General features: G+C 44.3%; 1 protein-coding gene and 1 long non-coding RNA gene across 3 annotated transcripts in view; both read left to right on the top strand.

Moving 5' to 3' along the window:
- The window catches only part of ROR2 (receptor tyrosine kinase like orphan receptor 2), a 237,037-nt gene that overhangs the window by 27,675 nt on the left and 182,023 nt on the right, over nt 1-27,339 (top strand). The gene's annotated exons all lie outside the window — the stretch shown is intronic.
- Nucleotides 59-10,237, top strand: LOC138988871 (uncharacterized). The gene is made up of 3 exons (XR_011465069.1): nt 59-357; nt 2,967-3,190; nt 7,071-10,237. It is a non-coding gene; the product is annotated as an uncharacterized lncRNA (long non-coding RNA).

The raw sequence follows: 27,339 nt of genomic DNA, 5'->3' as shown, positions 1-27,339 counted from the left end.
GGAGGCCAGGCCTGCTCAGAGCAGTCCCAACCAGCTTGCCAAAAATGTTTCAGGAAATCCTTGTTCTGTAATGTTGGAACCCACAGTCTGTTCTCTCCCTCAATTCCACCCAGGAATGCACAACAGACTAAGGGGTACAGAGAAGCCTTTCCAGTGAGGTCAGAAGAAGAAGAATCCAAGAGCCGGGGGGCCTGGATCCACCTCTTCTACCTCCCTACCTCCACCGGGCGGGCTTAGAGACCTGAGCACACTGGAAGAAGCAGCTGGAATAGGATTTGCACTGCCAACTGTCAAAGGAAATAAGTTCATGTGGAGACTTAACTAAATTATTATTGTAGGAACCCAGGTTCATGTTTGGTAAGAAGAAAAAAATTAAACGAGGCTGTTAAACATGTGAAATGATCCTCTGAGATTTTTGAGTAATGTTAATACTGGAAGTGAGATGGAGGAATAATATTTGGAAGGTTATAAATCTTGGGTTAGTTATTCAGATGGTCGTGTTCTCAGAGACACAGAGGGATCTGTGGGTTTATTGAACTGTTATTTTTATAAGTTGGCCTTTGCTTTAATATGAATTTATACAGGATAAATTTGGTATTTAAAGAAAGAATGGACTCAAGGAAAATAGGCTCATGTACAAATCCAGAGCACATCATGTTGTACAATTGGGCCAAGGAATTCTGGTTGTCTGAGAAATCAGCGGTTTAGAAGTAAGGGATCTTGTGTAAAAACTCTAATTATGTCAGTAGCTATAAGGAACGCTTATTGAATGCCCATTTAAGAGCAAAGTGCTGTCCTGGCCACATGAAGAAGTTCATTCATGATTTGTCCTTAGAGATTTTCCTGTGTGTTTGGGAAGCTGGCCTACATACATTTTAAAATAATGTAAAATTGAAAACAGTGGTTATGTTGAGAGGAAGGGCCTGTAAAATCAGGTCAACAGGGGATGTAGACTCCAGAGAGTGATGCTGTGGATTACAGGGAAGCTCTGGAGATGGGATCCAGGGAAGATCTGAGAATGGGATCCAGGGAAGATCTGGGGTTGGAGATCCAGGGAAGATCTGGGGTTGATGGTTCAGGGAAGATCTCAGGATGGATCCAGGAAAGATCTTGGGATGGGATCCAGGGAGAACTGGGAATGCGGATCCAGGGAAGATCTGGGGATGGGATCCAGGGAAAATCTTGGGATGGGATCTAGGGAAGATCTGGGGATGGGATCCAGGGAAGATCTGGGGATGGGGATCCAGGGAAGATATGGGGATGGGATCCAGGGAAGATCTGGGGATGGGGATCCAGGGAAGATACGGGGATGGGATCCAGGGAAGATCTGGGGATGGGATCCAGGGAAGATCTGGGGTTGGGGATCCAGGGAAGATCTGGGGATGGGATCCAGGGAAGATCTGGGGTTGGGGATCCAGGGAAGATCTGGGGATGGGATTGGGGGAAGACTTGGGAATCAACTGAGCTCAGTGTACGGGCCTGACAGGGACCAGAGAGGCTGACTGCTAATTCTTCCCAGTTTGTTCTTTCAACTTCGTTCATCTGTAACGAAAGCAGCTTCTGCTATATTAAAATAAACCTGTTAGATTTGACCACATTATGTGCTCAGGACATTTTCTGGCATTTCCTGCCCCTTTTATTTTAATGACAGAATTATTGAGATAGAGTACACATACCATACAATTCCCTTTCGGCATGGGAAGTCACTGTTTTTTTGGAGTCACAATATCATCCAGCCATCACAACTATTGGACTGAGGGGCAGCCCATCACGTGTGCCTGTTTTGACAAGATAGGAGGTTGTACCATGTAAGATTGATTGTCCCTGGTCATTTTCATCCTGCAAACATGGCAGTGTTCTATGTTCTAGCTTCGAAATAATGTTTTAAAAGAGCTTCTCTTGAAAGCTAGTAGAGGATTTTTTTCCTGCATCTTATCTTAAACCATCTGAAAAGTGTTTGAAGGTCAGGAACCCCATGTATGGAGAAGAGTTAAAGGAGATTTACGGACAGCCCACTCTTGGCCCTTGAAATCTGTCACATGTGAGAACTTGGCCATTTCTCTGTGTGCTTTGGCCTCTGAGGGAAACAGTAGGAAGTGAACAGTGAGATAGCTTCGAGGAAGTATTGAGGAACAGATTTCAGTTTGATACAGTACTGAGATTTCTAGATGTAAAGCTGCCTGACCAACAAGCTCTGTGCTGTATCCAGTTATCACTGGGTGAATTTGAGCTGAGATGAGGGGTCCCTGGACTGGGGCACAATTGGGAGGTGCTTCCCACTGGCCTCTCTGGCTTCTTCTCACCTGACCAGATGCTCTCTTGAGCACCCCACATGGGGAGTGCCCTCAACATCCTCATCCTGCAGGGCCTGCCTCATCTATCTGAGAAGTCCCCCACATTTGTCTGGTCAGTGCTGCTCCCAGAAGATGCCAGTTTCAGTGTGTCTGTATCCTTGTTTGGGGTCTCCCAGGCCAAGGATAGTGTGATCTCTCTCTGGGCCCTGGCTCCCTTTCTGAATCAGAAGCTCCCTGAGGACAGGACTGTGACCCGGCTTGCTTGTTGCTGTACCCCAAGCCCCCTCTGTGGTGGGCTCCGGCCCCCTAGCTTCTCAGTCAGTGTCAGAAGAAACGATGGGACTTGCTTTGTAAGCAGTTGTGAGTGTGTGTGCACAGATATTTGTGTGTGTGTGTGTGTAATTTTGTGAATACCCAAAGGAAGATAATTCTATTAGGTTAGAATGAACTGTATGGAGTTGCTGCCTTTGTGGATTGAAAATGGCTGAACATTACGTGAAAGCAGCCAATCTGAAAAGGCTACACACTCATCCCAACCATATGATGTTCTGGAAAAGGCAAAAATATGGAAACAGTAAAAACATCAGTGGTTGTTAGGGATTAGGGAGGAATGGAGGGATGAATTTTTAGGGCAGTGAAATTACTTTGTATGATACTATAATCTCCTTGCAGAGACTGGAGATCAAACCAGTCAGTCCCAAAGGAAATCAGTCCTGAATATTCATTGGAAGGACTGATGCTGAAGCTGAAACTCCAATACTTTGGACACCGGATGCAAAGAACTGACTCATTGGAAAAGACTCTGATGCCGGTCAAGATTGAAGGCAGGAGGAGAAGGGGATGACAGAGGATGAGATGATTGGATGGCATCACGGACTCAATGGACATTAGTTTGAGTAAGCTCCGGGAGTTGGTGATAGACAGGGAAGCCTGGTGTGCTGCAGTCCATGGGGTCGCAGAGAGTCAGACACAACTGAGCAACTGAACTGAACTGACTGAACTGATACTATAATGGCAGGTACATGACAGCCTCCTCTGTCCATGGGATTTCCCAGGCAAAAGTATTGAAGTGGATTCCATTGCCTTTTCCAGGGATCTTCCTGGGACCCAGGGATTGAACCTACTTTTCCTGCATTGGCAGGAGTGTTCTTTACCACTAGCGCCACCTGGGAATTAGGCATTGGTTAAAACCCCTATAACTTTCTATTAATAACACAAAGAATGAACCCTAATGTAACTATGGACTTTAGTTAATAATATTGTATCAGGATGGTTTCATTAATTGTAACCAATGTACCATAGCCATACAAGATGGTGATAATACAGAAATCAGTTGAGGGTGTCCAGTGGGAGGGGAACTACATGCAAATATGGTACTTGCTGCTCGTTTTTTCTGCAAACTTAAACTAGTCCAAAAAATAAGGTCCATTCGTTTATAAAAAGGTTAAATAAGAGCAGTTTTGTATGATTCATCTTTCCTTTGTTAGATTCTTTTCAATAATACTAATGGCTTTATCTGAGTCACATATCATAAAAATTTAAAAAATTCAGTGGTTTTTAGTAAATTCACAGAATTGTGTATGCATCACCACAGCCAATTTTAGAACATTTTCATTACCCTAAAAAGAAACCCTGCATCTCAGGTCCTGGCAACCAGTCATCTGCTTCCTGTCTCTTTGGATTTACCTGTTTGGGATATTTTATATAAATGGAATAGTAGAATAGGTGGCCTTTTCTGACATCTTCTTTCATCCGGCATTATGTTTTCAAGGTTTGCTCATGTCAAACATCGTATCAGTACTTGGTTCCTTTTCTAAATTAAAATAAAGTTTTTTGTTTAAGAGCAATTTTAAATTTATAGAAAAAATGCAAATATAGTCCAGAGAGTTTCAAATACTGCACACTCCATTTCCCTAATTATTAACATCTTGTGTGAGAACAGTGCATTTCTCACAACTAGTGAATCAGACTGAAGATCATGCTGTATTCATATTTCTTAGTTTGTACTTAATGACCTTTTTCTGTTCCAGGATATCCCACATTCCTTTTAGCCTCAGATCTCCTTAGGCTCCTCTTGACCGTGACAGTTTCTCAGATTTGTTTTGGATGACCATGACAGTTTTGAGTAGTGGTCAGTTAGTGTCCCTCTATTAGGGTGTGTCCAGTGTTTTTCTTATAATTAGTCTGGGCTTGTGGGTTTGGGGAGGGAGACCACAGAGGTTAGGTGCACACATCCTATGAAGGAACCATGGTATCATCATGACTCATCACTAATGCTGTTCCACCTGGGTCACTACTCATTCCTTGTTACTGCCAGATGTATTCCATTGTTTGGAAATACCATGTTTTATTTATTTATCAGCGAATGGACATTTGATGTATTTCCACTTTTTGGCTATCGGGACTCATGCCACTATGAACATTTATGTACCCGTTTTTGTGTGAACACACATTTTCCATTCTTTTGGGTATCTTCCTGGGGGTGGAATTACAGGGTCATATAGTTATTCTGTGTTGAACATTTTGAGGAACTTCCAGATTTTATGTAGAGTCCACAGCATTTTACATCCCCCTCCTAGCAGTGTCTGAGGGCCCAATTTCCCCACATCCTCATCAGCACTTGTTATTTCCTATCTTTTGGATAGATTCTCTTGTTGTTTAAGAGACCCAGTCTAACTTTTTGAAACTACCTCTGGGCATTTTCTGAGTGTCATATGAGTCCTTTGTGGTGCAGAGGGTAGCTGGCCCATCTGTCTTGCAGTTCAGTGGGGTCTGCCTGCCGAGGAGGAAGATGGGGTTGGGGGTGGGGCGAGTGGGCAGGTGTTGAGTACCCAGGCCCTCTTGGGCAGTTTTCTAGTGTTTCTAGCTCATCTGTCTCTTTCAGTACAGAGGGCTCTTTTAATCAGAGGTTCAGGAGGTTGGCACAGTGCTACCTCTAACGGTGAGGGCACAGGGCTTTGCCACCTGGCAATAAGGAGCAGTGTCCCGAGCCTTGGCATTAATCATACTTCCTCACAACACATCTTTCTCTTTTGAGGGGGTACTGTTTATAATCAATTTAGTAAGTTTTGTTTTATTTAAATAAATAAAATTGATGCAGATGGAAGATATTGGGGTACATTGCACATAGTCAGGAAAATTTTGTCTTTGCTAGACTTTGTTTTAAATACATACATGTAAATATATACTGGGCCAGGAGTAAAATGTATTTATTAATGTGAATCCGTCGAAATAGTTTGAGGTCAGCAAACTATGGCTCAGAAACCAAATTTGGCATTCCACCTCTGTCTTAGTCCGTACAAGCTTCTATAAAAGAATACCGTTAAGTCAGGCTGCTCATAAACAACACATATTTAGTTCTCACAATTCTGGAACACAGCTCATCTTTCTTGATAGCTTCTCCTCAGATGTCTTTCCCCCACCCTCAAGTATCTGGGTTTTGGAGCCTCTTTCCTGAGTTGATTTTTAGATCACAGTGGGTCAAGAGTTTAGAAACCTACACAGACCAGTGGAGGGGGGGCACATAACAGCATGAAGGGCAGCACACAGATCCCATTTGCAGAGGGAATTTGAAATCCACAACAGACCCCAAATGGCTGAGCTGAAGTGTTGCTCTTAACTGTTCAAGAAAGTGGGAGGCATGCAGTGGGGTCAGGAGGAAATTAATGACCGTCACTGGATGGTTGGTGATGAAACAGATAAGCAACAGTTGAATAAACACTGGAATTAATTTTGGAGCCACTGGGAAGGAGTAAAAAACTAGAGAATTATGGAAGACACAGTGTCTTGTGGTTTTATTTGTTTGCTGAGACTCAGAGGCGGCAGTTATTTTCCATCTGAGAATGGGAAAACCTGGAACCAAGTGAAGCTTGTTCTTTTTAAAGAACTTGAGAGGGTCTTCCTACCATGCTGGTGGCCACCTGTGGTTCTTTTTCTCCTTTGTTTCTTCAGAGAAAGCAGTAGTTCTCTGTCACTTATGTAATGAGGTTTTGCATTCTAAAGAGTGTTGCTAAGTTTCTCTTAAAAATTTTTATTAAAGACTTTATGAAATACCTCTTATCAGGGCTTGGGAAAGGCCCCCAAGCACAGTGATTATCATTTATTTGGCTCTTTGCTTGAGATCTGAAGTATTATGGTAGTGGTGGTTTAGTCGCTCAGTCGTGTCTGACTCTTGCAGCCCCATGGACTGTAGCCCACCAGGCTCCTCTGACTGAGGTGTTTCCCAGGCAAGAATACTGGGATGGGTCATCATTTCTTTCTCCAGGGGATCTTCCTGACCCGGGAATAGAACCCAAGTCTCCTGCATCACAGGCAGTCTCTTGCGTTGCAGGGGGATTCTTTACTGACTGAGGTATCTGAACCATAAGGAAAATCATGACTGCATTTTAATGCAGACAGATGGGATAGGATGGCTGATGGTTACAAGCCTGAATTTAAAGGTGGGTTTTTGGTTTTGAAGTCTAGAAGATGTTGGCAGTTGGGTGAAGGAGGGCTTGTGAGGTGAGGGGCAGGAGTGGCTGGAGGCCAGAGTTCCTCAGGGTTACTCTGCAGGAGGGAGGTGCCCAGCTGAGGCTTTGGGGAAGGAGCAGGGAAGCGGTGAGATGGGCTGGTTGCTGACTGAGCATTCACAGGCTGGGCATTGCACATAGGAAATACTTGGCTGGATGACAGGATTCACTGACAGAAAAGTCATGGAAGCGTCCCCTGAGCAAAAATAATGGGACTTAAAAATCATGTGAGATTATTCATGACTTCAAGTTTCTAATTTCATTCCAGAGTTATGGACATCTGGCAAGACCATGGAAGAGTTCCAGGTGCCGAGATGATTACTGGCTGAGGAAACAACTTTCCATGATTTTATCAAATCAGCAGTGGCTCCTGGGAAGAGGCTCCCTGCCCTCCTTCTCGTTGCTGTCCTGAGTGGAGCCATTTGTAGCCAAGACATGACTTCAGACCCCCTGGGCACAGTCCATTGTGAGACTGAGCTCTTAGAGCCTCTGTTAACAGATGCTGTGATATGACTGAGGAAGAGATGTGAAGAGTTACCAGACACTGAGTTCTAGGCTAGCAGCCTGCCCTTTGCATCCCCTGCCTCACTTCCCCAAAGGGAAAGAGAATTGTATTGACCTTCTTCCCAAGGGTGCCAGAGAGAGAGAACAGATTCCAGTTAGAAGGAACCACTTTCGGCAGGCCACATGTACAGGATGTCAGTTGGGGGCCATAAGTGGTGGTCAGAGTCTTGTATCAACTGTATGACCCTGTGTGAGGAGGAGGCGGGGAAACCTTGGATTCGTCCTTCTCTGTCACAAAGGGGCTGACACAGGCTGGCTGCTGAGCTGGCGTTGAGATGTCAGAGCCTGGAAATGCCAGGTGTGGAAAGCCACTGCCACTGTTCCCAGGATGGTGGCCCCTGTGTTTGAATGGCCAGTTGTTTATCCTAGAAGCAGTCCTGAGGTCAGATGCTACTGTAGGGGAATGGGGATGTTCTGACACAGATGGTGGAGGCACCTATGGATATAAAATATGGTGGCCGATTGGCTCTTAAGTGATGTTTTGATCCAGAAACCAACGATAGAAATAGGAGGATTAAGTCCTGTAGGAGGGCTTCTCCTACCTTTTCTGATGCATGCCTTATCCTCCTTCTTGCAGCCCATGTTCAGGTGTCCTGAGTGGGACACAGGCTAGCAGCCTGCCCTTTGCATCTCCTAGCCTCCTTCTTGCAGCCTATGTTCAGGTGTCCTGAGCTGAGTGGGCCTCTGGCTTCATCCACCTGGACCTGTCACGGCAAGCACATTTGTCTGTGCTTGGTTGGGGACAGAACCAGTGATTGGTTGGGGACCAGTCCATCTCCTGGTTCTGGCCAATGAGATGTGAGGGAAGGAGGGGCTTCTTACAGGAATAAGGAGAGACTATTAGAGAAGGCCTTTGGCCACTGTCTCTCTTTTACTACTGGTAGGTGATGTGATCCCTAGAGCTACCTTCTGTGACTGTGAAGTGACCAACAGGAGGATAGAAAGCTCATTGCTAAACATGATGGGATGAACAGATAGAACCTTAGGCTTCAATGATGTCACTGGACCCCTCCCTTAGGCAGATCTCTTCCTAAAGACCCTTATGGTTAAGTTTTTTTTTTGTCATATTTAGAGCCCCAAACATCCTAACTGCTGGACAAGAATAGAGTTGTACTGTATGCATATCTCTCAGGAATTTAGACTCATTCTAGTGACTGATTTGCTGAACAAAACTGAACTTTATTGGAGCCTTAAACTCTCTGTAGATACTTTGAGATATTGTTGTATTATATTTGTTAGGAAAAATAAAATTTATCAAGCTACAAGCAGACCTAATGAGTTAAAATGAGGCTAGTTTGTGCCTGAGTTCTTAGCTTTGGAACTTGAAGTTGACTTAATTTTACAGAGCTTTATGTCTGCAGCTTCCCTTTTTCCTAGGCCAGGCTGTGGTAAACACACAGGTAGGCACCTGGGTGGTGGCAGCTGTAGTGTTAAGGACAGTCACATTGTTGTGCCAGCATCACCATCATCCATCTCAAGAGCTATTTTCAGTGTGTAAACTGAAACCTTATGAATTAAACACTAATTTCCCATTCCCCTCACCCCGCCTATCTCCTGGCACCCGTTATTCTACCTTCTGTCCTGTAATGTTTATGTTATCTAATGTATGAAAGCTTTACAAAAATCAGATTTCTTAAACTCTCAAGGCTTGTGAAAGCATTGACTGGCCAGGACAGAGTAGGGTTTGGAAATAGCTTAGAAAAGAAATCCATGGCAGTTAGCTACCTGGGAAGCAGAGTTCATGCCCTTGAAGGAGTTCTTTATAGAGCAGGAAGTTGGCATTGTGTTTGCCTGATGTAGTCATTCTGAGTTGAATCTCTGCCCCTCACTGTTATTCAGAACCGTCCTCGGGTGTTTTATTTCTTGCCTGGCCATTGCCAACTGGAGGTAACTAGCTTCCTCTCAATTGATGTCATCTTTCTAATTAATGGTGGGTCCTGGGGCGACTGTTGATAATTGTCTTCCCCTTGGTCAGCTTTGGCTATTGAGTCTCTAGGAGGCAGCTGAAAAGTTCTAGTGAATTCTCTCAGCTGATGCAACAGAGAATTCCTTGCCCTTTTCATTGACTCCCAAGGCTGGGATCTTTTTGTAGAGAGAAAAGGGACTAATCCTTTCAGTATGATTCATTCCAAAGGATAGAAGTCTGATCGGCCCGTATCAAGTGTGGATCCTGTTAACAATGTATTTGAAGGCTTTCTATCATATATTGTCAACTGATGGATTTTTGTGGTCACTTTAACTTTTAATAAATATTATCAGTTTTTCCCTTTAAAAAGATGTACCATTTTATACTCTTTGCTGCCTTTTTGCTTAATTATTTCTATCTCAAGAAAATATTAACTAAAGATCTAATTATAATGATAATGCAGTATTAGAAATAGAATATTAATATATGTAAACATTGATTAAAGAATAGAGTTATAAATCAAAACAAAAAAATCAAAAAGATCCTAAATTTTAACCTATTGCATGTTTGATGGATTTAATAATAATTTTCTGAAAAATTTATTCTTTATGTTCTTTCAAATATATTGATTTTTGTTTGACTTCAAAAAAATTCATCTCGGCAGAAGAATGTACATGTAACATGCATGCACATGCATACACACGCAAACACTTTAATTTTTAAATACGTTTAGATGTATAGAAAAGTTGCAAAAATAGGGTAGTTCCCTTAACCTTTCACCCAGCTTTCCCCAATATTAATATCATATGTTGAGGTGCACATTTATCAAAACTAGGAAATTAAGGAACTTCTGTGGTGGCCTAGTGGTTAAGAATTGCCTTCCAATGCAGGGTGTGAGGGTTTGACTCCTGGGTGGAGAACTAACATCCCATGTGCTGCTGGACAACTAAACCCATGAGCCGCAACTAGAGAAACCCCTCGTGCCTCAATAAAGACTCAGTGCACCCCCCCCCAAACGCCCCAAATAGGAAATTAACTTGACGTAAAACTGTAATTGAGCCATAAGCCTTAATAAATCTTGCCAGTTTTTTCATTAATGTCTGCTTTTCATCTGGGATCCAACCCAGGATTCTGCATTTCATTTGAGTCACACATTTCCTTCTTCTTTTAAAATCTGTGACAGTTCCTTAGTACTGCCTTGCTCTTGTTAACCTTAACACTCTTGAAGAGCACTGGTCAGTACTTTTGTACAATGTCTTTCAATTTGGGTTTGTTTGTTTTCTTATGCTTAGATTCAGGTGATGTATTTTTGGCAGGAAGAGAACAGAAGTGATGAGGTATTATATATCCATAGGTGCATTATGTCCACATGTCCCTCTGCTGGAGAGGTTAGTGGGATCACTTGCTTAAGGTCATATCTGCCAGATCTCTTCACTGGACAGTTTCTAATTTTTTTTCTTTTTGATTAGTACCTTAGTCTCTCTTTCTCTTGCAGGGACATACTTCGTGAGTACAATAAAATCCTGTTTCTTGTCATGGTTTGTCCAATGATCTTACCAACCAAAGTAATTCTGTGATTTTTGATCAAGTGGCTTTGTACTTCCATCATCCTGTCTACATTTAACAATTGGAATATGTACTTTCAAAGAGAACCTGTGTTTAGAACACTGAGTTTTATCTATTTTTAAAAGGGGCAGGTGACAGAGTTGGTTGGAGTCATAGTGAGGAGACCAGCAAGGGCTTGTTCCCTCCTTTGTCCCAGATATTTATTTGAAGAAACGTCTGTAGTGAATGCATGGTGCTGGTTGGTGGTTTAGTTGCTCAGTCATGTCCGATTCTTTGCAACCCTATGGACTGTAGCCTGCCAAGCTCCTCTGTCCATGGGATTTTCCCAGGCAAGAATACTGAAGTGGGTTGCCATTTCCTTCTCTAGGGAGACTTCCTGAACCAGGGATCAAAACCAGGTCTCCTGTATTGCGGCAGTCTCCTGCTTTGCAGGCAGATTATTTCCTCACTGAGCCACCAGGGAAGCCCCATAGTGAATGCATAGCAGTGTTGTAAATATTAACAAAAATGAAGGATAAAAAAATCATACGATCATCTCAATGGATACAGTAAAAGCATTTGAAAAGATTCAATATTTGATTATGATAAGAACTTTTAACAGAATATAAAGGGACTTTATCAACATTATAAAGGCCATGTATGACAAGCCCACAGGTAGCATACATGCTTGACAGTGAAAAACTGAAAGCTTTTCCTTTAAGATCAGGAACAAGAAAAGGATGCCCACTCTCTCCACTTTTATTCAGCATAATATTGGAAGATATAGAGCAGTTAAGCGAGAAAGAGAAATAAAAAAAATCCACATTGGAAAGGGAGAAGTAAAACTCACTGTTTGCAGATGACATGATATTATATGTAGAAAACCCTGAAGACTCTACCAAAAACTGTTAGAACTAATAAATTCGGTAAAGTTGCAGGATACAAAATCAGCATATAAAAATTGGTTACCTTTCTATACGCTACTAACAAACTCTCAGAGAAAGTAAGGAAATAATTCCATTTACAATTGGATCAAAAGAATAAAATCCCTAGAAAAAACTTTAACCAAAGAGGTGAAAGATCTATTTATTGAAAATGTTAATGAAGAAGAAGACACAAATAGATAGCCCATGTTCATGGATTGGAAGAAGTAATATTGTTAAAATGTCCATACTACCAAAAGTGACCTACAGATTCAAGTCAATTACTGTCAAAATTTAAATGTCATTTTTCACAGAAATAGAACAAACAGTTATAAAATTTGTATGGAGTCATAAAAGACCTTGAATAGTCAAAGAAATTTTGATAAGGAAGAATAAAGCAGGAATACATGCCTTCATTTCAAACCATATTACAAAGCTATAGTAATTAAAACTGTGGTATTGGCATAAAGACACAGACATAGATCAATGGAACACAATAGAGAGCTAGAAATAAACTCGTGCTGCTGCTAAGTCACTTCAGTCGTGTCCAACTCTGTGCGACCCCATAGACGGCAGCCCACCAGGCTCCCCCGTCCCTGGGATTCTCCAGGCAAGAACACTGGAGTGGGTTGCCATTTCCTTCTCCAGTAGATGAAAGTGAAAAGTAAAAGTGAAGTCGCTCAGTCATGTCTGACACTTTGCAACCCCGTGGACTGAAGCCTACCAGGCTCCTCCGTCCATGGAATTTTCCAGGCAAGAGTACTGGAGTGGGTTGCCATTGCATATATCATCAATTAACCGACAGCAAAGGAGCCAAGAATATACAATGGGGAAAAGACAGTCTTATTAGTAAATGGTATTGGGACAATTGTACAGCCTCAGTCAAAAGAATAAATTTGGGCCTCTAACTTACACCATACTCCCAAATTAACAGAAAATGGAATAAATACTTGAATGTAAAACCTGAAACCATAAAACTCCTAGATGAAGACAAAAGTGGTAAGCTCTTTGTCACAAACCTTGGCCATGATGTTTCTGAATCTGATATCAAAAGCAGAAGCAACAAAACCAAAATAAACAATAAAGCTACATGAGACTGTCAGCAAAATGAAAAGGAAACCCACTGAATAGAAAAAATATTTCAAAATCATATATCTGATAAGGGGCTAATGCCTAAAATATGTAAAGAACCCATACAACTCAATAACAAAAAACCAAACAATTCTATCAAAAAATGAATAGAAGATCTGAGTAGACTTTTGTCCAAAGAAGATATAAGCTGGCCAACAGGCACATGAGAAGATGCTTTACATCATTAATCATGAGGAGAATGCAAATCACAATGGGATATATCACCTCACACATTTCAGAATAGCTGTTATCAAAGAACAAATAACAAGTATTGGCGAGGATATGGAGAAAAGGGAACTATTTGCATTGCTGGTGGGAATGTAAATTGGTATAGCCACTATGGAAAACAATATGGAGATTCCTCAAAAAAATTAAACTAGAACTACCATATGGTTCATAATTCCACATCTGGGTATTTATCCAAAGATGAAAACACTGATTTGAAAAGATATATGCACCCCCATTATCCTTGCAGTATTATTTATGATAGCCAAGATATGGAGACAACCTAAATATCCACTGATGGGTGAATGGATAAAGACAAATATTTATACACACACACATACATGTGTATGTACATATTTGTGTGTTAGTCACTCAATTGTGTCCAACACTATGACCCCAGGGACAGCCCATCAGGCTCCTCTGTCCATGGAATTCTCCAGGCAAGAACACTGGAGTGGGTAGCCATTCCCTTCTGCAGGGATCTTCCCAACCGAGGGACTGAACCTGAGTCTCCTGCATCTCCGGCACTGGCAGGAGGATTCGTTACCAGTGTGCCACCTAGGGTTTGTAGTTTCAGTGGGAATACCACTTAAGTTTCTTTTCCACTAAATTTACAGGTCAAAAATAAGGAGACTCAAAAGCATAAAAAAGGCAGATGATTTGAAGTAAAGACACAGTATTTCTTTTCTTTTGAAAGAATTAAAATTTTTCAAGGGATCAAAATCCACAGATGGAACAGGAGGGGAAAACCAGATCTGAGGTACAGTTAATCATGTGTGTCTGAGAGACAGAAGTAGGTGGGGGTGCCTGTCGAGGGTTTGGTCTTCATTCTTGGTTTCCCAGTCAGTGGGGATAAACCTCTTCATTCTCCAAAGAAGAGGAGCTTTCCTGGTTTCTGAACTGGGAACCAGTGTGCACAGCCTCTTGCATACTCTTGTCATCGCTTGTCTGAGTCACTGCCCTGGGAGCCCTGGTCAAGGAAGCAGCAGCTGTGTGGAGGGGCTGGACCCCACTCCTGGGGCTGAGGGTGCACAACTTGACTCTACCCTGGTGGGTGAAGTGCACCCAGGCTCAGAGATTTGAAGACAGATCGCTGGACAGGAAAAGCAATTAAAAGCAATTTAAATTTTCTCATCTGAATGAAATTCTATAGGTTGTTTTTGGCAAAGTGATGTGTTGCGTTAGGCTCCATGGACTCTGGTGCTCTGTAAATTAAAGAGGTTTGGGGTCATTGTGGTTTCTTCTTAAATTCCTCTTGTTGGCTTGATGCCGCTAGCAGCCGGATCCACCATGATGTGCTAATTTGGAGGGATGGAAGGGAAATTTTCCCTCCTGGTCCGCAGACTCCAACTGCCCAAGGTGTCAGCTTTATGGGTTCCCATAATGAAATTGTAAGGGGTTTGATTTCTAGGAATTTGAGTCATTTTTCTTAATTGGCACCTTCCACTTGAACACTCAGTGCTGTTTCTTTTGGCTCTATTGAGTGTTTTAAAATCTCGGTGGGGCTCATTTTGGATAATCTCTTAATGACATTAATTTTATTTGCTATTCATATCAATTAATAATCACTTTTGAAGAAACAGTGGAGGGATGTTGAATTTATTTTAATCATCTTTCATTGGGACTAATGTTTATTATGATGTCCTCTGGCTTCCTATATAACCATCCCTTCCATAGCTTAAATACCAGTGCCCACCTACCTCACGGGGTCCTTGTTTTGGGGATTAAATGATTTAATAGTTATAAAGTCCTTGGGACCATACTTGGCTTGTAGAGAGTGTGAGACTGATGTTTGCTAAGATAACTTATGTAGAGCCTGTTTGTGTTCCTTGTTAAAAAGTCCTTAAAACTTACATTTTCCCTAGCTAAATATTCTATTGGAAAAATCTCCCATAGTTGGGAGATGTTGTGGTGGGTATTTTCCATAAATCAATTGCTACCACAGATCTTGCACTGGATGTGCTGATGGTGCCTCAGAGGCTACAGGTCCAAAAGCAAACTTGTCATCAGCCTCCTTTGGGGTCTGCCAGCCTGTCTTTTGAGGCACAGAGTGTCCCCTCCCCTCCTCTTGTGATCAAGACAGAAGCCAAGGAATTGCTCCTGACTCATCCCTCTCCTTACATTAATCCTCTTCCTCCCCAGAGGATAATACAGCCCTCCTGTGTCAGTTTCAGCTAAAGACTAATTTTAGATTCCCCTCTCTTTCTCTCTCACCCAGTCTGTCCCCTGCCTGCCAGCTCTGCTGTAGGTCCCACTAAAATCTGTGTAGGATCATCAGATTTATCTCATTATGTTCTTGCTGTAAGCTGTAGGATACCCTTCAAGCTCTGCCTGGGACGTAGGGGTGCCTCACATGGCTGTAAAGATGTGGGCAGAGATGCTGCCCCCTCCACCGGCACTTTGAGATGCCTTTCAACAGGACCTCAATGACACTCAAGCTGCTGCAGAATTCAGGAGTGGCTTCTAGAAGCCGTGAGTGTAACCAGGTTCCTTTATCATGCCCTCTCTTCCAGGCTGTACTCCTGGCAGCTGGTCTCATCTCTTTCTACCTTCAATGCCTCAGAAGCAGTACATAGGAGCTTTTCAAATGGTGGCTGACTTTGTTTCGGGATGGATGACTCTCCGTGCTTGCTTCTGCTCTCTTCAGCTTGATGATCTCTTCATTCTGAACCCCCTCTTCACTTTGTCTTCACTGCATGCATTTGGAGGCAGCCCTCTGAGACTGGCATTGATCAGAAGAGGCAAGTTTCTGGGAAAACAACAAATTTAGGGGTGGAAATCAGAAACTTCTCAAGGGAACAAAACTAAGGCTACCCATGAATCCTGGTACTAATTTAGAAGCATCTTTCTGACACCTAGAGTCTGTGTTTTTCATGTATATTACCTGGCACATGTCTGTGGTAATGAACAACTTGATTCCCAGTTTATTAACCTGGAAGTAGACTTTGGATCTACTTCCCCAGAGTATCCCAAATGCCCATATGCATGGAAGACACTTAATAACTCTTCTTGGGTTTTTAAAAAAATTTTAAATCGTGGTAAATTATATGTAACATAAAATCGACCATTTTCACCATTTAGTTCAAGCAGTTAAACAGTTCAGTGGTATTGAGTACACTCATGTACTTTCGCAACTATCACCATCCACCCGTAGAACTTTTTTCATCTTCCCAAATTGAAACACTGCACCCATTAAACAATTCCCCAACCCCCCTCTTCCCAGCCCCTTGACAACCACCATTCTACTTTGAATTTGTCTACTCTCTATATTTCATTTAAAAAAATTATGGTTGATTTGGGCTTCTCTGGTGGCTCAGCGGTAGAGAATCTGCCTGCAATGCAGGAGTCGTGGGTTTGATCCCTTTATCAGGAAAACCTCTGGAGAAGGGCATGGCAACCCACTCCAATATTCTTGCCTGGAGAATCCTGTGGACTGAGGAGCTTGGCGGGCTACAGTCCATGAGGGGCAATGAGTCCAACATGACTGAAAGACTGAGTACACACACACAGTTGATTTGCAGTGTTGTGTTTATATTTCATATGAATGAAATCAGGTAGTATTTGTCCATTAAAGATGGGTTTATTTCACTCAGCATAATGTCTTCAAAAATCATCCATGATGTAGTGTATGTCAGACTTTCTTTCCTTCTTAAGGCTTGGTGTTCCACTATATGTATAAACCTCATTTCGTTTAATCATTCATCTGTCCCTGGACACGTGGGTTGCTTCCAGCTTTTGACTGTTGTAAATAATGTGCCTGTGGACAAGGGTGTGAAAATGATTCTCTGAGACTCTGCTTTCAGTTCTTTTGCTCTAAATTCTTTTCAACACCCAGAAGTGGAGTTGCTTCATCGTTGGCTAATCCTATTTTTAATTTTTCATTATGGAGTTATTGCATTGTGGCATTTGCAGTCTCCAAGGAAGTTATTTTCCATTACAGTTCATTGCGTCACAAACCCCAGTTGTTTCCCGAAAACCAGACTCTTTCCCTTTACTCTGAGCCTATGCTGCACCCCCACTGGAGGCAGCATATGTGGGGCGTGTAGGGCTCCCAGATGCATCCTGAGCCTGGGGACGGGGTGGCCCCCTGATCCTGTACTGAAGAGGCTGGTAGGAGGTAGGAGGCTCACAGTTCATTTCACTCCATACGCAGGTCCATTTAGAACATGAGAAGATGACTTCTATTTAAGGAATGGAAGCTGACCCTTTAGAAATTAAAGTGAGTGGAAACACGTGGTGTGCTGGCTGAGAAGGCTTTTAGTATAGCTGCTCGGAGTGTGGTTTTCTCAAAGATTTCTTAATTGACTCATTTTTGATCTCTTCTGTTTTCACATCCCCTTTCCCAGTCCTGTATTTTTTTTTCCCATCTGCAGAATCTCAGCTCACTTAGGGATTAACAAGTTGATGCCTTGAAAGAACTTGGGCTGGGTGGCTGCCTAAATCTTTGTGCCCAAGGAGTGCAGGAGGAGTCTGTTCTTCCCTTCCTTTCCTTGTGGATTTTGGAGAAATTCTTTACATCTGTTTGTGTTTGGGATGGGCCTTCTTCCCGTGTGTGTCATCTCCCATGACATTGGCACCAGGAGCCTGGGCGCTGTGATACCCCTCAGCTGGGAGAAAAAAATGCGTGCTGGCTCCTGGGAATGTAGGCTTGACCCCCTTGTAAGGGAGTTTGTAAATAAGTGGCTTCCTGTCTGGGGTTTTAAGATAATTATGCAGATTTCTCCTTTAATGAGGTTTTATTTGCTGCTGTGATTCAGCCCCTGCAGTTTTATCTCCCTTGATTTTAAAAATGGATGAGATCCAATGGGGAGTTGTTGTGAGTGGGACAGTTTTGGTTCTGCAAGATGCAAAACCTCTGGAGATGGATGATTGTAATGGCTGCACACTTATGTTAAGGCACTTAATGCCACTGAACTATGCACTGAGAAATGGTTAAGATGGTACATTTTATGCTATGTGTTTTCCACAATTAAAAAAAGATTTCTTTAAAAAAAAGTCTGGAGGCTTGAATGCCCTGGGCCGGATGGAAAATGTGTACAACTGAAGCCTGGACAGTTTGTTAACATTCCTCTATGCTTCTCAGACTATCAGGGAAAGAACTGGTCAGGGTTTTTTTTCCCAATCATGGCAAATCAGTGCTTTTCTAAAGTATAGCAAAAAGAATTAATAGAAAAGGAAAGATAAAACAATTAGATGAAGTCCATTTAATAATGCGAAGATCATATGACCTTAACTGAAAGAATAAAAACAGTAAAATAAACAAAATCTAAGAGATTTTCTTAAACTCCATGAAGGGAGGGCCCATGAACAGTGGGAGTGATTGTCAGGAGCTCCACTCTACTGACTCTCGGGAGGTCAAACACCAAGGGAGGGAGAGGGTCCCTTGGCCAGAGCTGGGACTGTACATGTGATCTTGACTTGATGAGTTCCTTGGCATCTTGCCACCATGTGCCGGTGGGAAGGCTGCTCAGAGTTTGGTGGGTGTGCAGATGTTGAGCCATCCTTGAGAGGTTCTTTTCCTCCAGATGCCCAGACTCTTAAAGTTTGCAATGCACAGACCTTGTTCTGTTGGTCAAGGAAGAATTTACCTTATACACTGCAAATTTGCTGTGGCTGACATTCCAGTACCTGAAATATCAGTCTGTGCCCCCCTTCTAAGAGCCACTTTCAGCCAGGGGACATACAGCTCCTGAACTCAGCCCCTGCAGGCCAGACTGGAGGGGCCCACAGGGAGGCAGCCATCTGTGTGCATAACACCAATCATTCGGTCCCTGGGCCCTGCCCTCACCTCCTGCAGCCAGGGCTGAGGTCACTGCTGGGACAGCAGGAGCTTCAGGGACAGTCGACGTCTCTCAGGGGTTGGTGTGGCTTAAAAACCCTCCCCTGAGTTTAGCTTCATTATGCCTGCTCAGCAGTTATTACTGTTTTTTTTTTTTTTAAGAATTCCCTTCAAATGAGCAGTGTTTTTGCCTCTTCATTAATAATAGTTTCTCAAAACCAGCAATTCAGTGTTGTACATAAATCTAGCCTGTAATTTTCTACATTTTCTTTAATATGCAATCTTCTACTGGGATCTAGAGTTTCCCAGGAATGGTTGTACTCTCGGGTTGTTTTTTTTTTTTGGGGGGGGAGGGATTTGTTCTGTTTTTCTTTTAACAAAAAGAAGAATATACTGATTGGCTCCCTTTCTTAGTTCTGGGACTGTCTTCCCCCATTTCTTCATATTCACTTTCGTTTCCATGTTCTCTTCTGAAAAATGTGCTGTTTTGCTCCCTCCCCATCTCTGCTGTCCATCTACCATGTGGAACAAGGACTTGTAGTCTTTTAATAAAAAAAAATATTGGACAAGTGTGTGTCCACACACACACGTGCATGTGTGTATCTGCATATGCGGACGTGCATCCTGTGGTCGTGAGCTCAGTGCAGTTCCAGGCAGCAGGTCGTACTGAAGGCGTTGAGCAGTGAGCAGTTCGATTTTTCACTTTTGGGGGCTCTGCCTTGTTAGCTTGGAAGCAGGGGCTCCTAACACCATTTGTTATTGTCTAGTTGCTCAGTCCTGTCTGACATTTTGAGACCCCATGGACTGCTGCATGCCAGGCTCTCCTGTCCTTCACCATCTCCTGGAGCTTGCTCAGACTCATGTCTACATGATGGATGATGCCATCCAACCATCTCGTTCTCTGTCACCCCCTTCTCCTCCTGCCCTCAGTCTTTCCCAGCATCAAGGTCTTTTCCCATGAGCTGGCTCTTTGGCAACAAAGGAGGCCATCACATCACAATGGGAAGCCTGTGCACTGCAACCAGAGAGTAACCTCTGCTCTCCACAGCTAGAGAAGGGCAGGCATAGCAACTAAGACCCAGCAGAGCCCAAAATAAATAAATAAAATTATTAAAAAAACAAAGAAAATAGATAAACAATGAGGTTGTACAGCAGAGGGAACTATATTCAGTATCTTGTAATAAACTATAATGGAAAAGAATGTGAAAAAGAACACCTCTATCTATATCTGAATCATCTTGTTGTACACCAGGAACTAGGAACACCATTGCAAATCAACTATAATTCAATAAAAAGAAATTCGATAAAATAAATTTTTATTGTGCCAGACTCTATCTTAAGACCTGGGGTAGAGCAGCGGACAAAATAAGCCAAGTTCTTGCCCTCATGATGCGTTCACCCTAGTGCCAGGCCCTTCAAGGATCAGCCAACACTGCCTGCCCACCCGTTGCCCTGCCCAGCTGCCCCGCTGATGGCCTCACCTTGCTCCCACCAGGCAGTGCTCACAGACACTGGGCCATGTTCAGAAGAGAATAGATGGTCACCTTCCTCTTGGGACACTCGTCAAGCCACATGGTCGACCGAAGAAGGGACCCAAGATGGAGGGAAGTCAGGTCTGGGGGCCACCACCAACTCACCAGCCCAGTTGTCTCTATTCTTAACCCTCTTGACACTCTCATATTTGCCCCAACCCTCATTTCCTGCCCATCATCCCCTCTTTGGGATTTTGTTCCAGAAAACAAAGGGATATTGTAGCAGTATCCCTTTAAATGCATAAAACAAGTGTGGGCTTTTATTGCCATATAATTCCTAGTCACCCTGAGTCTCAGGTATTTTTATGAGCTCCTGGTGAGCCTTCTCTGGAGGCGGCCTGCTCTGGAAGAGTCTGTTGTGAGTCCCCTTTGTCTGCAGGGCTTCTTGCATTCTCACTGAGCCCAGGGGGACCAGGCTGACCAGGGGACCGGGCGACTGTGCCAGGTAGGTGCATGCTGCCTTCCTGAACACCGAGAGTGTGAGGAGGAAAACCCACTTCCAGGGAAGGAGCCAGTTTGCTTGCTGCAGGGAGAAAGCTGTCATCCTTACGGAGAACACTTAGGTTGATGTTGTTTGTTCTGACCTATGCCAGGGATGGATGAAGCACAAGCTGGAATCAAGATTGCCAGGATAAATACCAATAACCTCAGATACGCAGATGATACCACCCTTATGGCAGAAAGTGAAGAAGAACTAAAGAGCCTTTTGATGAAAGTGAATGAAAATTTGGCTTAAATCTCAACATTTAGAAAACTAAGATCATGGCATCTGGTACCACCACTTCATGGGAAATAGATAGGGAAACAATGGAAATCGTGACAGACTTTATTGTTATGAGCTCCAAAATCATTGCAGATGTTGACTGCAACCATGAAATTGAAAGACACTTGCTCCTTGGAAGAAAAGTTATGACCAATCTAGACAGCATATTAAAAAGCAGAGACATTACTTTGCCGACAAATGTCCGTCTAGTCAAAGCTATGGTTTTTTCAGTAGTCATGTATGGATGTGAGAGTTGGACTATAAAGAAAGCTGAGCGCTGAAGAATTAATGCTTTTGAACTGTGGTGTTGGAGAAGACTCTTGAGAGTCCCTTGGACTGCAAGGAGATCCAACCAGTACATCCTAAAGGAAATCAGTCCTGAATATTCATTGGAAGGACTGATGCTGAAGCTGAAACTCCAATACTTTGGCCACCTGATGCAAAGAACTGACTCATTGGAAAAGACCCTGGTGCTGGGAAAGATTGAAGGTGGGAGGAGAAGGGGACGACAGGAAGAGACGATTGGATGACATCACCGACTCAAAGGACGTGAGTTTGAGTAAGCTCCAGGAGCTGGTGATGGACAGGCAAGCCTGGTGTGCTGCAGTCCATGGGGTAGCAAAGAGTTGGACATGACTGAGTGACTGAACTGAACTGACTAATGCCAGGGAAGAATTTGGAGGTGTGGAACTGGGCTTCATTTCTGACTTGATAAGTTTGGATTGACACTGTGGGGTACATTTATTTGGGGGCTTGTGTTGCAGAAGTAAGAGGGTACACAGTGGTGGGGTTTCCTTGGCTTTCGGGCCTGGGGTAGGATCCACAGCCTGGCATCCATGCAGGCTCTTCCCAGCCAGTGCGGGTCAGGCCTGCTCATGGGTCCTCCCAGGCAGGAGCACAGAAAGATCTGATTGCTCTTTGAAGTGGCAGTTTTTCTATTCTTCGAATTCACAGTTTAGGGGAGAATTTTTTTTTTTTTTTTTGAGCATATGGCCTTTTAAAAAACGTTATAGTAAAATGACACACTGCATAGTTAACCATTTAAATCATGTTAAGTGTCCAGTGTGGTGGCATTAAGTACATTCACATTTTGTATGGTCATTACCACTATCCATCTCCAGAACACTTGTCATCTTGCAAAACTGAAAAACTGTACCCATTAAACACCAACTCCCTATTCCCACTGCCCAGTCCCTGGCCCCCACCATCCTACTTTCTGTCTCTTTGAATTTGCCTGTTTCAGAGTCCCCTGGTGAATGGACTCAAACAGTCTGTTCCTCTTTGTGACTGGCTTACTTCATTCAAGCATAATGTTTTCTGGGCTCATCTATGTTGTAGCCTGTGTCAGAATTTCATTCCTGATAATGCAGTTTTACAATGGTTATTTTGTTTTGCCAGTGCAGATAAATGTTCATATATTAATTCTGCTCTGAAGAACCAGAAACTCATATTAAAAGGAGTTCCAACATGTTCTTTTGTTGTTACCAATGGGCTGGTGTGTTAGTTAGGGCCAACCCCACCCCTGGGGTCTGGTGGTGGGGAGGTCTGGGCCTCATGGCCTGACCCACAAGCAGTTAGGAAGCCCTCCCACATGTGGCATCCATCAGGAACTGCTTTTTGAGATCTGCTTTCAGTGGGGGGCTGCCGTAGGCTGAGGGAGAAGCTAGGGGCTTGGTAAGGCCTGGCTTTGTGGCTGGGGTCAATCCGGTGAGCCCCTTGGATGGTTGATCCTGGAAAGAAGGAAAGCAGGAATGAGAGGGAATGAGAGGTTTACTTCCCTTAGGGATAAGTAAGGATAGAACACTGAACATTCTGCTTTGGCTTAGAAGTGCCTTCTCCCATGTAGGAAAGAATTAGATAAAGAAAACACTAGGAAAACTTTTGGAAAGATTGCTTCTTCACCATTCTCTGTATTTTTGTGCATCCCAGTCTCTTAGTTATTTCAGAGTACGTAAAATGCCAATCAACCATTTTGGGATTGTTTTTTTCCATGACCATTGGAGGTAGCCTTGCCAGTTTGGAGGAGATCCCGTTCTGTTCAGGCATTGGCATTATCATTTGTTGTGGAGGAGAAAGTGCAGATGGCCCTGGAGCTGGCACCTTGAGCTGGGTGGAGCCCTTGTGAGTTAGTTCATCTCCCTGAGCCTCAGGTTCCGTGTCTGCAAAATGGGCATGACAACCCCATCATGTGGGTTAAAGTGCTGGGACTTGTTGAAGGAGTTGAGGGAGGGACCCTGTGCAGAAGGTCTCTTTTCAAGTGTCTTTAGCACTCCTGGCCTGATGCTCTAGACTCAGCTGGTGGCCCCGCCACAGGTACAGACGGCCTCTTTCACACAGGAGCGGTGGAAGAATCGAGCTCTTCCTGTGCCGCGGGTTGAGAAATGTCCGAGCACTTTTATTTTTAACTCTCTGCAGAAGTAGATAATATACTCAACATTTGAAATCACACAGAGCTCTTCTGCCTGTTGGAGAGCCTAGAATGTAGTTCTAAGTTGGAGGGAAATTAAGCCAATGAGGTCATTGTAGGTTTGGTTACATTTGAAGCAACTCATAAACTGTCTCTCCTTAGTTGTGTGAGGTTTTTTTGACTTTCAGGAGGTATCTGAAACACTCCCACAAACAGTTAGCATGCAGGTTTACATTTCCAATGGGTATAGTTTAATTTATACTGGATATACTATGTAATTTATCTATTTATATATACCATGTAGTTTATACCATCCTTATTTATAGTATAGTCTGAATTTCAGATGGGTTTAGTTGGGGCTCAAGAAAAACAATTAGATGTGACATTTTTGTTTCTTTAACTGAATAAGAGAAAAATTAGAGAAATCAGAGGTGATGCCTTGAGAGCCTTTGTGCCCCTATGATTCGCCCGTGTGTGATCAGTAAAGCAAAAGGACTTATGCGTGGTGCAGTTTCCTAACTTATACAGGACCCATAGCTTTTCTTTTTCATCTGCCTGGAAAAGGGATTTACAATCCAGTACTTGATTAAACGGTGTGTTTTTTAATTTCAAGAGTCTTGCTTCTTAGTTGCTCTTTAATTAATAACGGATTCCCTTCTTTAAAAATACATCTGCATTCTTGACTTAAAAGGTTTTTTTTTTTGGCCTCCAAGAATGTCCCTCTCTTTTTATAGGATTGAGGTGCAAAGTGTGTGTAGTTGTAGTGACTCCTTGGGGACCATGATTTTATGATAGAGGTGAGGGGTGACGAGAGGGATCTCCCCATCCCCGCCCCTCCCCAGCCTCCAGCCCCTCAAGCTCTGAGGGCAAAATGGACCCCTGATCTCAAAGCAGCTGTGCCTTCTGGCCACAGGGTGCCCAGCCTGCGTGGAGCTGGAAGTCCGCAGGGAAGTGGGGTGCAGCAGGGCTACACGAGCTCTCTTCAGGGGTCTGTGGCCAGGCCGGATGGCGGCGCTCGGTCCTTCCGCCTTACCATCTTCTAGGGGACACAGGTGTCTCAGGGACCCGTTGGTTGCTGCGGCCGCCTTACACACTTCCTTCTTATTCTGTGTGGTACGGGGCACTCCAGACCCTGTACCCCTGTCACACACGTGTCCTCATCTCAACTCCATGTCTCTGGCTTATCTGGAGCCCTGGCCGATAAAGTGCTGGGGCTGATTACCTCCTCTCCAACTGTGGCTCAGGCTGACTAATCTCCCTGGTGGGAGAACCACTGGCTTAGGGGCTGGATGCTTCTGGTCTCTAGGTACTTAGAGATTAATGTTTCACTAAGTTATCAAGGCTGCATTCACAGGTCACCATAGATTTTATACTTCTATAAGCTTAATTCTCTTGCTGTTGGCTTCCTGGTGTGTGTGTGTGTGTGTGTGTGTGTACTGCATGCCTGTGTACACGAGTGTGTGATTTCCTGGTGTGTGTGTGGCATATGTGTGTATGTGTGTAGTTTCCTGGAGTGTGTGTGTTTGTAGTTTCCTGGAGTGTGTGTATGTGTGTGTATAGTTTCCTGGAGTGTATGTGTTTGTGTGTATGGTTTCCTGGAGAATGTGTGTGTGTATGTGTGTGTTTGGGTAGTTTTCCTGGAGTTTGTGTGTGAGTGTGTCCATGGGAGTGTGTGTAGTTTCCTGGCATGTACGTATGTTGGGGTCAAGGTGTCAGTGGTTAAAGGCAGAGTTTGGGGGGGCCTTTGGGGGGCCTGGTCTCAGATGGATACCTCAGCCCCCCTGCCCTTCTATCCCTGAACGGGGGAGGGTCTTCCCAGCTGCCCCACCCCTGAGCCCTGCTGACTTCTTTGCTTCTAAGCAGGCCCATTTCCCAGGTATAACCTGTTCGCTGTTTACACTCATGTGCCCCTGACAAGTCGCACCTGGGCATGTGGAGGAGGAAGCGTCCCAGCCTCCGGTCACACGTACAGTAAGCACCTTATCCCAAGACCCTGCTCTCCCCCCTGCACCCAGATCCGTCTGCCCTGCGGTGCCTGCAGCCCCCTCGCAGAGGCTGTCAGCACACGTGCCCACTTTATCTCCCTGATTAATTCTCGTGGATCCTTCCCCGCTGTTGCTGCACCCAGGCCTTTCTGGTGGGATTTATTGCTTGGGTCCTCTCTCACAGCAGTGTGCTCCCATGGGCTGGTTTTGGGTGGATGCGAGTATCCTGCCCACAAATCCCTGAGGGAGCTGTAAGGGACTTGGCCTCACGATGCGGGTAGCTCCTGGTGGCTGTGTGGCTTGGAGAGTGAGGGGCAGCTCTGCCTTCTCAGTTGCTCTCCTTGTTCAGAAAGCTGCTCCTGCTGTTGCTTCTTGAGCAGCACAGAGTGACCAGGGGCAAGACTAGGGAGAAGAACCTTGGGGCACATGGCCTGCAGGGGTCCCAGGTCTCCCCCAGCCTTTCCAGAGGCCTCAGGTGGAGGCAGGGTCCCACGGCAGGGCGAGTAGGTGCCACTCCCCGTGTGGCTTGGCACCTGGTCTCTGCCAGTTGGCTCTGGAGGTAGATGCTGTTTCCTGAAAGGGGAGATAAATTCAGCTTAGTAAACAGGCCTGTGTCCTTGGAAACTGCTGCAAGAATTCATGAGTTAAGGGCACCTGAGTAAACGGCCCTCTTGCTGGTAGGTCCCTGGCCCAGGCCCCCTGGTGAAAGGGGGCTCTATTGCACAGGTGAGTGGGTTTGCCACATCCAACCAGGGGTCCACATTGTCACATGTAATTTACACTTTAGGAAAGTTGAAGTGAACTTAAGCGTGGGCTCTGTGGGACCTTTCGGGCTTTGGATCCTAGCTCTTCCTTCATGTTTTGTATAATGTTTAATCATTCAGGTTTAATATCCTGGGTCTCACTGTCCATCTGTGAAAGGAAAACCCCTTTTTCCCTGACAGGGGTATGACTGGGTCGAGTCCCAGCACACTGCCAGCTCCTTGGTGTTGACTGCTGTCATCACTGGGGTCTTTGAGTGGGCCATGATCACTTTTCCTCTGAGGGCAGTTTGTAAATGGACCATTTATAAAGAAGAGACTGACACGGGATACATCACCAGATGCGCATAGACAGCCATTTGGGACATCCTTTCCAGAAGTAGTGACCATGATGGTGAGGCCTAAGGGATCCAAGGGTCTGGGGGCCCAGCTGCGGTAGGGTGTCCATGTGGCCTGTCTGTCATTTCCCTCCATCTTCAAGCATCTCCTCCTTGCTGTTTGTGGCTTCCAGGCATCAGGGCTGCTCCCTCTGTAACCACAAACACATGTGTGGATACGGTGATGCAGACCAGGACACGTGGCGTCTTCAGGATGGGAACTCTCCATGTGTCAGCTAGGTCCACCTCTGGGCTTCCTCCTGACCCCTGTCTTGGAGCCTTGGAGTGGAAGTCCTAGGCCTTGAGTGTTCTCATCTAGAAAGAGTCATAAGGTTCTCAGTGAGCTGGTCCTCCCAGAGTTGCTCCCAGGCAGGACCCAGCAACTGTCCAGCCCAGATGCTCCTATCTCTGGGCTCTGGGGAAGCCTGTTGTCTACCCACAGTGGGCTCCTCAAGCTTACCCCACATCCGGGACTCCGCACCTTTGACAAGGTAGTTCCCTCTACCTGGAATTCGTCCAAAATCCTGCTCATGGGTCTGAGTACTGCTCCACATGGCTTCCTGCATTTATCTCTTGAAAATTTCCTGAAGTGTTGGAATTTTGCACTTCTTTTTAGTGGAGGGGGGGTGGTGTCCAGCC

This window comes from Bos mutus, chromosome 8 (assembly GCF_027580195.1).
Source record: "Bos mutus isolate GX-2022 chromosome 8, NWIPB_WYAK_1.1, whole genome shotgun sequence".
In the NCBI taxonomy this organism is placed as follows: Eukaryota; Metazoa; Chordata; class Mammalia; order Artiodactyla; family Bovidae; genus Bos; species Bos mutus.
Note: the sequence above shows the minus strand (reverse complement) of the source record. Positions and strands in the feature narration are given on the sequence as shown.